The 10,970-nt window shown below is 36.4% G+C and overlaps 1 protein-coding gene and 1 non-coding gene across 5 annotated transcripts in view; both read left to right on the top strand.

The window, feature by feature from the left end:
- Adgrb3 (adhesion G protein-coupled receptor B3) overlaps window positions 1-10,970 on the top strand; it is a 724,234-nt gene that overhangs the window by 515,887 nt on the left and 197,377 nt on the right. The gene's annotated exons all lie outside the window — the stretch shown is intronic.
- On the top strand, window positions 8,819-8,925 carry LOC115032358. Its single transcript, XR_003838037.1, has one exon. It is a non-coding gene; the product is annotated as a U6 spliceosomal RNA (small nuclear RNA).

The following is a 10,970-nucleotide window of genomic DNA, read 5'->3' as shown; positions in this document are numbered from 1 at the left end:
ATATATATATATATATATATATATATATATATATTAAATGTGTGTTGTACAATATACATATATACATTATATATTACATATTGTACTACATTATACTATATAATGTATATACATTATACTGTATATATTATATCTGCATACAATATACATATATACACACATTATATTCTCATCAAGAATATATATATTTTATATTTACAAATATATGTGTATATATACACAATATTAAAAACAATAAAAATAAGTCTTTTCCAAAGAACCTGAAATGCTGAGAGGCACAACTCCTGCAGTAATCCTCTCTCTAAACTTTCAGCTCTATCCTCCCCACTCAGATCAGTCCTGCATCTCACATTGACACCAAACTGACTCACCTCAAGGGTATCTCTACTGCCCCTTCTCTACTCAAACTTCTCAGCAAAATGCAGACCCCTCACCCTAACAATCACACACTAAGTTGTCCAGGGTAGCTGTTCCCAGAATTTCCACATGTCTCCTACATCCCAGCCTGTCCAGGGAATCTGGCCTGTTATGCTTCACGGGCTCTGAGGCTTCTGAAGGATCTAAGATTCTTCCTACTTGCAGACTATCAGGTTGGCCTGTTGTTCTACTGACACTGAAACTGCACTGGATCAGAGGCTGGATCAAAGGGAGGGAATAGTATAACTTACTGCAGACAGAAGAGTTAAAGTGCCAACATGATTTTAGCCAGCTCTTTACACTGTACTCTTTCTTTATCTGCAGATAATTTTCCCTTATTCTCATCAAGAATATTGTCCCAACTTTATTAGAAGCAACCTGAGAAAGGTGCCCCTCTACTTCCTACATCCATAAGAGTCTATTACAAAAACTAATTGGTACCTGGTGTGTATTTAACAACTGACTCTCCAAGGAAAGGGCCCTAAGTTATAGCATTACTACATTTTCCTAATGGAAATAACCATACTATATGGCTAATTTGAAACTATAAACCTCAGGCTACAGAATAAAACAATATCAGAAATATGTGCCCAATTGCTCACAACCCTGTTGAATTTACTCCAACATATCATGTGCTAAAATGCTAAATAAACCAGTAATCCTGTATTTTTTAAAACCACTTCCTTGCAAAACTTCAAAAGACTCTGAGCTGTTTCCTATTATTATCTTATGAATATGACCCTCTACCTACATACTATTGTTCCATTCCAACTAAACACCTTACAGGACTATTTCGCTTCCTCTTACATTTTGGAAGAATCATATTGTTTATGTTTTTATGTATTACTCTTAAGTGTATTCTTTTCATCTCACCATAGTTTGGTGAAATTGGAGATTACTCGGTGTGTTTTGAAATGCCATTCTATAAAAGCCTGTTGACTTGATTACAAATTGAAAGAGTTTCACTGAAACAGAAAAGCTACAAGTACTTAGTGCCTTTTGCCCTGCATTACACATGCTGATTTAGAATTATTGTGGTACTTTCTTCTTCTAAGTGCTTCAAGTTATAAGTATTAAAGACTCCGGATTTAAAAAGTAGAGTGCTTAAAATGCAGAGGGCTTTGGGGCATTGGGAAACCTCAATTCTTTCAAACTCCAACCGGAGAAGGATTCCAATAACTTTTAATTGCTGAGTGACATAGACCCAAGATTTAGGTTACAAAGATCTTTAACAAAATACACATAAAACACTGAAAGCTGTGCAATGCAGAGATTATTGATTCCAAATGTTTATTATTCTGTAATTAAGAACAACATGTTGAAAGTAAAAATATAACCATAGATTAATCTTCTATATTAAATTACATTTGATTCGTTTAAAGATTCTTAGATGTGTGTGTGTGTGTGAGTGTGTGTGTGAGTGTGTGTGAGTGTTAGTGTGTGTGTGTGAGTGTGTGTGTGTGAGTGAGTGTGTGTTAGTGTGTGTGTGTGTGAGTGTGTGAGGGAGTGTTAGTGTGTGTGTGAGTGTGTNGTGAGTGTGTGTGTGTGAGTGAGTGTGTGTTAGTGTGTGTGTGTGTGAGTGTGTGAGGGAGTGTTAGTGTGTGTGTGAGTGTGTGTGTGTGAGTGAGTGTGTGTGTGTGTGTTTGTGTGTGTTAGTGTGTGTGTGTGAGTGTTAGTGTGTGTGTTTCAGAGTTTTCTGAAATAGTACAGATTTGGAAATATGTGAATGAAAATAAACTTTGTAGGAATAAGCAAACTCAATTTTAAGAAAGAAAACCTCCTCAAAAGATATCCTTATGCCTTATAAATCTAACAATGAAAAAATTGTGACATTAATCTTCATTGCATTATATAATGTATTATATGAAAATTTAAATGTTGCAATAGTTTTATAGAGATTGAAGTAAAAATACATTGTCAAAAAATTATGCATAAGAGCTCTAAAATCTATTTTGATGTGTAGACAACAGAGAGGAAGAAGCCTTTTCAATCTTCATAACTTCGTTATGAGTAGAGCCTTCTGACCTTTATATTGGTCTCTCCAGCAAAGAAATAGATTGATCAAGTTTGTGGTCCCACCATCTCTAGATGTGGCATGTCATGACTGAAGTCAGTGGTTCTCTGATGGCTCATCCATTACAAAGAAATAGGTCCTAGGTCCCCATCTGCTGATTTTGAGGATCATTTCCCTCACTTAGTGCATACTGCTGTGGGAACCTGACAGACTGCTGTGACAGGTTGCCTATTCTCATATAACTTCATATAAAATGGAAGTGTAGTGTTCTACCACCCAAATAAAAACAAAACAAAAACACAAAAAAATAATCATCCCCTTTATAGTCACCACCACTAAAACCACAAACTCTTTGGGGGGAAAAAAAGGAACAGAATAAGAAAAATTTAAAGTAAAATACTGCGAGAATACATCTCTAGTTTGTTTGTGTGTATTATTTGTACATGGGATTTTCTGTTCAATAAAAGCGCCATCAAGCATTTATAAAATGCACAAGTAATATTGTTTACATTTTGATTGAAATTGCAAACTCACACAAGTCTGCTGACTGACTAAAGACTTGATTTTTTTTTTTGACTTTTAAACGATTTTAGCTTACTTGGTTTCTTTATAAGTACAGAGACATACATGGATCTTTGTTAAAAGATAAAAGATGCTTTCATAGGAACTTAGATTGAAGACTCATACCAAATGGGAAAATACTGAAAATGAAAATGTTTTGATAATTATCCGTGTTACCTAAAATACATAGTTTTAATGGGGGGATATTTGCTGACTAGAAAAGAGTTTTAGCGTGATTTTTAAATTGCTTAAGAATTTATTTTTAAATATCTGGTCTAAATTATTTTATTCTAAGTATGTAAAAATTAAAAAAAAACTTGCAGAGAGACCTGTGCATTATATACAGATAGGATAAGACTTGCCAAAGGGTTTCCGTACTTCTAAAAGAGATATATTCATTTATTTTCTTAATGGGTGTGTGCATGTACATGCACATGCACGCCCGCATGCTTATCACTATGCTGGACTTGCAGGTGGTTTTGAGCCCCAATATGTTGGTGCCTCTGGGAACTGAGCCATGGTCCTCTGCAAGAGCAGTGAGTTTTCTTAACTACGAAGCCATCTCTTCAGCCTAATAATTCTTTTTTCTTTTTCTTTTTTTTTTTTAAGATTTATTTATTTATTATATGTAAGTACACTCTAGCTGTCTTCAGACACTCCAGAAGAGGGAGTCAGATCTCATTATGGGTGGTTGTGAGCCACCATGTGGTTCCTGGGATTTGAACTCCAGACCTTCGGAAGAGCAGTCGGGTACTCTTACCAACTGAGCCATCTCACCAGCCCTTTTTTTTCTTTTTAATTAAGCATTAGATAAGTTCTTTTTAGATTTGTCTAAGGTAGAATTAGTCTTCAAATTGCTTCTTTTAAAAAAATAACTTGCACATGAAAAAACAAGAGAAATAAATACAGTTCCACTTGTTTTGAGAAAACAAACTTTATTGAAAATTCAGAATCTACTAGTTTTAGTGTATGAATAGCTTGCCTTCTCTAGCTCTATTATTTATGAAATATAGGTAACCTGGCTGGAACAGGGAGCAATGGAGCATGAAAACTCATCTTGAAGATTTACAGATGTTTATACATGAACATTTTAATTTAAAATATTTGCTTTAGCTCTTCTTGCCAATTGGGGCTGCTTGGAGAACGTGTAAGCCCCACACATCCTACATTAAAAGAAAATGGCTGTGTTACTGCAACACCAATGTAGACCAGATCCAGGGACATTTTCACACAGAGGAGAACCTAGTACATCCCTCCAAGTATGAACACAATTAAAAAAAAAAAAAACTGTTGCTTTTTATTTTTATCTTCTACCATTCACACTACATGTCCTCTGAATAGTGAAATGCTTTCTGAACTCTTAAAAGACCACATTCAACTTTATCACTTCCCTTACAAGGAACGAGGTTGATCTTCAGGTTGCTGTATTTAGGTCTTGATTCCTGTAATTGAAGGAAATAAAAATGTGCATGCACCTTATCTTTCAAAAGCAGGCCTCTCTTATCATTGAGTTTTAAATTGTAAAGAATACAAGATGACTTCTGTACCTGCTGAGAAGCAATTAGCATATTGTGAATTCCCAAATGGTAAATGATGGCCTAGTGCAATAAATAATCTGATCCCAAATACATTTTGAATATGTGATTACAATGTATTGTCTGTGAGTTACCTCTATGCTTTAGTTAGGAACATCTAACATTTAGTTAGAACAACAATCCAGTCTGCATGGCCAAAAGGGCTCAAAGCGATCCAATGTCTAAAAGAAAAGTAATTATAATTCTTGATTTAAAAACACATAGATACAATTTGCAAAACACAAGAAAATCAAGAACAAGGAAGACCAACATGTGGATACTTCATTCCTCCTTAGAATAGGGAACAAAATACCCATGCAAGGAGTTATAGAGACAAATTTTGGAGCTGAGATGGAAGGAAGAACCATCCAGAGATTGCCCCACCCGGGGGTCCATCCCATAATCAGCCACAAAACGCAGACCCTATTGTATATGCCAGCAAGGTTTTGCTGAAAGGACCCTGATAGAGCTGGCTCGTGTGAGGATATGCCAGTACCTGGCAAATACAGAAGTGAATGCTCACAGTCATCTATAGGATGCAACACAGGGTCCCCAATGGAGAAGCTAGAGAGTACCCAAGGAGCTGAAGGGGTCTGCAACCCTATAGGTGGAACAATATTAACTAGTCAGTACCCCTAGAGCTCATGTCTCTAGCTGCATATGTAGCAGAAGATGGCCTAGTCGGCCATCATTGGGAAGAGAGACCTCTAGGTCTTGCAAACTTTATATGCCCCAGTACAGGGGAATGCCAGGGCCAAGAAGTGGGAGTGGGTGGGTAGGGGAGCAGGGCGGGGGCAGGTTATAGGGAACTTTCGGGATAGCATTTGAAATGTAAATAAAATATCTAATAAAGAACTCTTTGTAAAAAAAATAGGTAAATAATGTAATAATTAATAAATTAAAATTTAAAAGCAAAAAAAATAATAATAATAAAAATAAAAACACACTGGGCATTGGAGTGATATTAACAGGGGGAACAGATAACCAGTCCCTAGGTGAAGAGTTCTGCTGACAGAACATCAGAGGGGTAAAAGAAACTGTGTATCCTCCAGAGGGGGGTAAAAGAAACTGTGTATCCTCCAGATGAAGTTCAGGTCACTGTCCAAGTATGTTACCAAATAAAAGACCTAAGCCAATCTTGGGTCACCTTGCAACACTTTACTAACAAAATAGAATGTAAAATTGTATCCATCTCATTGACCACAACTTCACTAAAGGATGCCTTTCAGGCTTTTAGAGGAACCACTGTGAATTTCAGTCTTCTGAAAAAGCTGAGAGGAGAGTTCTCTTTCAATGTGGGCATGCAAAATACTTGTATAAAATTACGGTCTATCAACTGCTTGGATTTTTAATCCCCTGTACACAGCAGAATTGGTTCTTCAGTATTTAGATTAAGCTATGGGACAATAAGTAGGATGCTAAATGTTATAACTAAAATGTAATTACTTCTTATCAGTTAATTACCCTTTGTGGTTTCTAAAAATTAGGAACCTCAAATCAATTAATATTGTATGTATGTTTATGGGAAGGGTATGGATGAGGGAGTGGGGCTGAGAGAGAATATAATCAGTTTTCCTTGGAAAATCTGCTAAATGGGTCTTTAAAAAAAAGGAAATGATGTGTTTGGTTGACTGGCTTTAGTGCACGAAGCAGGGATAACACAAGCCTTTAATCCTTGCACTTGTGAGGCAGAGGCTGGTGGATCTCTGCGAGTTCCAAAACAGCCAGAAGCCTTCTCTTGAAAAAAACAAAAATAAACAAACAAAAAAAGGATTTGAACACAAAAAGTAATTTTTTAATTAAAATGTTTACCCATAGTATGGAAAGGGAAAGAAAAGACTGGTGGGTGAGAATTTTGCCAGACAGGAGATATCATTGAAGAACCCGTTTGTTTGCATGAAGTGTTTACAGGTGTGCTAAAATTATAATGAGTCATCTGCATAATGATCATACCTGGCAAATTTAGTAGCCAATACGCCTGCATTAGAATGGGTATTTATGAAACGATGGTTTCATTGAAAATGAAATTATGTGACTCATGATATTCAAATCCAGACAGTGAGTGTACCTTCCATGATAATGTCATTTGGCACTATTCATGCTGTGGCTTATCAGCCTCTTTGAAGAGATTGCCCTGTAAATGTGTTCCCTGGAGTCCAGCCAACTGGAAAGCAGAATGAGAGTCAGTTAGTTCTGTTCCAGCACACTTTGGAGAAGCATGTTTTCCATGTAAACATTCACCATGCAGGGTCTTTCAAGAGCCTACCTGTCTATGATGCTTCCAGGCTTCTGACAGTGAAGGCTCTTGAAGGCAGGAAGCAGCTAGTGATGCCATGGGAGGTAGACAACAACTTATGACACATTGTTTGTGCATATGTTGGTCCTGACATCCCCAATGATGATGGAGGAGCTGGAGGCTCTCAAGACCTTTTATTTTGTGCTTATTCATAAACTAAGTTATCATGTAAGTCGTCCAAGCAAGATTCTGATTGTTTAAGGAATAATATAGAGATGTGATTTTTTAAAGGAGAATTTCTTAAACTTCTTACTTAGTTGTTATATTGTTTTTAGGTAAAATAAAGTCTGGAACCAAGAAAAAAAAATGTTCTAAGTAAACTAAATAGTTGTGTGCATATTTTAGCTTTACTTTAGGCAGATAGAAAAAGGAGTAGTCTTCTATGAGGTAAATTTTCCTCTGGAGTTATCTAAGAACCCTTCTAAGGTATTTTTACTGTATCTTTTTCCTAGAGTTCATGGTCTAGATTCTATCCCGTGAATTTCTATTATAGACTCGTGTTTTTGTTCCACCAGCACATGAAGGCCTTAAGAACAAAGACAAAAGGCCATGAAACTAACTTTCAAAAAATGACCTTAAAAATATTTTTTAGTTATTTAAATTATGACTGATGAATTTGCTAAGAATATGCGTGCACATGTTGTAGAAGCCATTTGTTTTCATTCCTCACTGGGCTCCACAAATAAATTAAGTGTGATTATAGATGCCACTTTATATGTAGGAAATTTAAGATTTACAACCTATGTGTATGAATATAAAATAAAAAAATATATCACTAACCCATTGGTACTTTAAATTAAGATAAAATTTAAATTTAATTAAAAAGAAGTGTTCCTGCCCATGTTCTTCCTCCACAGATGCACTCCGTGACATTATATTCTTTGAGTTTCTTTTAGAACACTGTGTGCACTTCCAGCAGGCTTTGAAATGGAAGAAAAAGTGCAGTTTCACAATTTGGAGCTACTGCATGAACATCAGAATGCACTGAGTTCATTAGGAACCTCTTCTCTTTGATAGAATCAGAATAGGAATAGGAGGATCATCAGGATAGGTTGTGGTGCAGAGGGGTGGCTGCTTTGGGAGTCTTCACCTAAACATTATTACTAGTTCACCAGTGATGTCATGCACACTACCACTGCTCCTGTGGAGGTCCCTACCATTGTCTGTCCTTAGTAGCGCTTCATTAATGGCATTGCATCAGCAACGACAGAGTTCAGGATTCACTACCGACACAGGTAAAGGAGATAAATTTATTTCTGTTGTTAGCGCTTTATAGGTGTTCAGGGGAGTATTAATGCAAGTATAATCAGAGTCTGCATACATTAATACTACACTCATTCCTGAGGAGAATTCTGTCTGACGAAAATAAATAAATAAATAAATAGTGCAACCTAGCTCAGTATGACTGTCCTTAGGGATTGTCTTGGAATTATAAACAGGAATCTATTATAATTTAGGTCAATTTCTTCTACAATGAGTCAACAGTTAACCTTAGACTGTTCATCAATAAAATTCAACTGCCTTTACTTTGTAAAATACATATAGTGTGTTAAATTTAATTTACTAATTATAATGTCACTTTATTGTAGGATAGAAAAATCTTTGTAGGCTCTAATCATAAAGTCTCATATTGATATGGTGCTGTTGGATTAACAAAATGCTTTTATATACTTAATTACATCCAATCCTTAAGCTGACCTATTAACAAGTATTCCTACCCATTAGAAGTAAGATAGCAGTCTCCTACTATTATGCACTAACTTAAGACTGTAGATCATTGTTGGACCTTAGGGTAAAGTCCATAGCTTACCACTCTTGCATCAGTGTCCTTTTCATACCGCCTTGTGGCTTCTATTTAAGTTCAATCACAATGATTCAAACTTTAAATAATGTAAGTTTTTTTTTCACACATAAAGAAATTTATTTCCAGATGGATGGCTAAGAAGTTGTAGCCTTGTCCTCACTTCGGCAGCACATATACTAAAATTGGAACGATGCAGAGAAGATTAGCTTGGCCCCTGCACAAGGATGACAATATATACAAATATATATCCAATATATACAAAGAGCTCAAGAAGCTGAACTCCAGAAATTCAAACAACCACATTTAAAATGGGGTAGAGAGCTAAACAAATTCATGCCACATTCCATATTTTTTCAGAGACACTGAAATTAATAGAGGAGAAAGTGGGGAAAAGCCTAGAAGATGTAGGCACGGGGGAAAAATTCATAAACAGAACAGCAATGGCCTGTGCTGTAAGATCAAGAATCGACAAATGGGACCTCATAAAATTGCAAAGCTTCTGAAAGGCAAAAGACACTGTCAATAAAACAAAAAGGCCACCAACAGATTGGGAAAGAATGTTTACCAATCCTAAATCTGATAGGGGACCAATATCCAATATATACAAAGAGCTCAAGAAGCTGAACTCCAGAAATTCAAACAACCCCATTTAAAATGGGGTAGAGAGCTAAACAAAGAATTCTCAACTGAAGAATATCGAAGGGCTGAGCAGCACTTGAAAAAATGCTCAACATCCTTAATCATCAGAGAAATGCAAACCAAAACAACCCTGAGATTCCACCTCACACCAGTCAGAATGGCTAGGATCAAAACTTCAGGTGACAGCAGATACTGTCAAGGATGTGGAGAAAGAAGATCACTCCTTCATTGCTGGTGGGATTGCAAGCTTGTACAACCAATCTAGAAATCAGTTTGGTGGTTCCTCAGAAAAAATACAGTCATCTTGAATTGGCTTTTTAATAACTTTTGATGTAGTAAAATAAGAAAGGAACTCTAATGTGTTGCTATTATATGATTCATAGTAACAGTGATATGATTATGCAGTATGGCTATATCACAGATGCTTCAGCATGTTTTTGAAATAATTACTTCCTGCTTTGATTACCTTATTGTGAAATATAGACCTGATGAGGAAATCTGGGGTATTTGAAACACACTACACTGGAACTTACTGGACAGTCTACTACATGCCAGTTAGCTTGCTGTATGCTGTAGCTGTGATTTTGCCCTGGCTATGACAGAGATACAAATTAAGTAGAGATGGCGAGAGGACATAAATAACAAACCAGCAAACAAACAAACAAACAGTGAAAAAACCATTTCCAAACACTGAATGTTATGATTGCATTGAACAGTACTAATTAGTTTGAAAACAAGGACATAAGCCCTTATGGGTAGCTTTAAGTTACTGCTTCTGTGTCTGAAGAATGAGGAAAAACTATATTAACGAGCATATAGGAAAAACAAGAATTATTAGCCATAATCTTTACCCTCAGAAATTTTAGCCTATGAATTTTCTCCCTGTAATCTTATAAACCATTAACACGACCAAAAGTTTAAATCTCGGAGGTTTGTTTTTCTTACAGCCAAGTAGGCAAAAGTAGGCTATTGATTTCTTTGGGTGTATTTACAAATCTCTTGTGCGATCTTGATTCTATCTTCTTTATTTCACTTTCAGTGCTAGGGATTGAAACACAGCCCTGCCAATTCTAAGCAAGCATACCACCACCGAGCTGCATCGCTTGCTTATCTTTAAGCAGGCAGAAACGTCCTGGTACACTCAGAGTTTTTCGCCACGGATCTTTATCATGAGATTTCCCTCGGCAACGTTTTCTTTCAGTGTTACTTAGTGCTAGGGAGAAGATTATTATTATCTAGGTCATTATTTCCCCAAAATATAAACATAGGGGACAGAAAATTGATTGCTACCCATCAACATTGCATTTTGATATCAAGGATAAACTTGATTTCCCTTTGCTTTTCAGACAAGGCATGGACTTGCTCTCTAAAACCCCCTTGAGGACTCGGTCATATTTTCAGCATAGCCCATGCCTGTGGTCTGTATTCAATATTTTACATTCTATCATCCAGCCAATTGTACTCACCATATTTAGCAAGGTCTTTTTCAGACTCGGTATTCTTTCTATTTTCTGTCAGCTCCCTTCCTGACTGTAGAGATTAGGCAGGTATGATAAGAAAGGATGGGATATCTAGACAGTGGGTGTCTTAGAGCAAGAAAATAGAGAAAGAACGGGAGGGAGAGGAGAGAGAGAGAGAGAGAGAGAGAGAGAGAGAGAGAGAGAG

The sequence above is a fragment of the Mus caroli genome, chromosome 1, assembly GCF_900094665.2.
Source record: "Mus caroli chromosome 1, CAROLI_EIJ_v1.1, whole genome shotgun sequence".
NCBI lineage: Eukaryota > Metazoa > Chordata > Mammalia > Rodentia > Muridae > Mus > Mus caroli.
Note: the sequence above shows the minus strand (reverse complement) of the source record. Positions and strands in the feature narration are given on the sequence as shown.